This window comes from Bactrocera latifrons, unplaced genomic scaffold, assembly GCF_001853355.1.
Source record: "Bactrocera latifrons isolate USDA-ARS-PBARC rearing strain unplaced genomic scaffold, ASM185335v1 scaffold_1456, whole genome shotgun sequence".
Classification (NCBI taxonomy): Eukaryota; Metazoa; Arthropoda; class Insecta; order Diptera; family Tephritidae; genus Bactrocera; species Bactrocera latifrons.
Genome location: NW_017534915.1, coordinates 11,847 through 13,384, shown reverse-complemented (window position 1 = coordinate 13,384; position 1,538 = coordinate 11,847). Strand labels below are relative to the sequence as shown.

At 31.5% G+C, this 1,538-nt stretch overlaps 1 long non-coding RNA gene across 1 annotated transcript; it reads left to right on the top strand.

Annotated features, from left to right (window-relative positions):
* The first annotated feature begins 660 nt into the window (after window positions 1-660).
* LOC108965696 lies at window positions 661-1,520 on the top strand. Its single transcript, XR_001993129.1, has 3 exons — window positions 661-886; window positions 964-1,288; window positions 1,358-1,520. It is a non-coding gene; the product is annotated as an uncharacterized LOC108965696 (long non-coding RNA).
* Window positions 1,521-1,538: the final 18 nt, after the last annotated feature.

The following is a 1,538-nucleotide window of genomic DNA, read 5'->3' as shown; positions in this document are numbered from 1 at the left end:
GACCGTATCGATTTATAAATACGGGTTTTTCATACAGTCTAAAACATAACCTGTAAATTGCTGTTAATCTTTTGTGCGATCAAGTGTGTAGTGAAAGATTGTTGATATTACATTTGCTAAATAAATAAATAATKACTATAGTTTATGAATACTATTTTGATTTGATGTTATTTGAAAAGCTAATTGTTTTATTCTATTAATCTAAATTGATTGGAAGAATTTTATGAAGACATTATGGCATCAATAAAACAATTCGATCGATGTTGTAATCCATTTAAGTTGGAATCACATTTAAGAAAAGTGGGTGTACGTCCAGCAACTGACATTATGAAAGTAAGTTTAGGATTAGGTGGAAATTATTTGTTATGCAGTTCGTGTCGAAAAGAAGCTTCAAAATTAGTAAAGGAACAAACAAAAACTAGTGATGATCCTAATGTTGATGCAAGTGACCATGAAGATGATTTTAGTGACAACAGTGAGAACAATGATAATTCACTATCAAGCTCGGCATCCCAAGTTAGCGCTTCAACTCAATTACCCATTATAAACGATGCATTGCGACTGTTGAATCAATCGCCGATTCCTTCAAAAAAATTGAATGATTATCAATTTTTAAATAATAAAATAAATCAGATATCTGACAGCTTAAAAAAAGTTTGCTCTCAGCTGCCGATGAAGGATCTATCGATGACGATGGTGAAAATTTTCGCTCCTTAATTAAAATACTGCATGACAGATTCAATGATAAAGAAACGGATAAGTCTTTAAAAATACAAATTTTGACATTGTTACCTAAAAAATGGAGTGAAAGGAGTATTTGTTAAACCATGAATACATCACGAAATTTAATAACGGTAGCAAAAAAGTATGTTGAAGAAGAAATTAGGTAGGTATAGTGTAGAATTGATGCGATTTCTGGTATATATTATACGAAGACTAAATTACTTAACATTTTTTGTATAGGGAAGACAATGACTCATCAAATGTTATTAAAAATTGAGAGTTTTTAYAACGMTGATGAGTATAGCGCTTTGATGCCCGGTATGAAAAACTTTGTTACAGTTCGAAATAATGATGGCAATCGAGTACACGTCCAAAAACGGTTTGTTCTGTCTAACTTAAAAGAATTATACCAATGTTTCCGTGAAATAAACCCAACGGAGAAAATTGGATTTTCGAAATTCGCTTCTTTACGACCAAAACTTTGTGTGTTAGCAGGAGCAAGTGGAACACACACCATCTGTGTATGTATGTACGATCCATCAAAATTTTAACTTGATGATGATTGGTAATTATCAAATTAATTAATAATTATAAGTGTGTTAATTTTCTGTTTATTTAATAACTTTTCTTTTAGGTGCAAATCTTCATTCTTTAACAATAAATATGGAAAGCCCATGAAACACTATAGTGATTGTTTGGACATGATAATTTGTGAGGCTCCATCGGTCCAATGTTATTTGGGTGGATGTAACAACTGTCCAGGGGTAGAAGAGTTGAGTAACATTCTACTAACATGTTTTGAGAATCAGGAGATC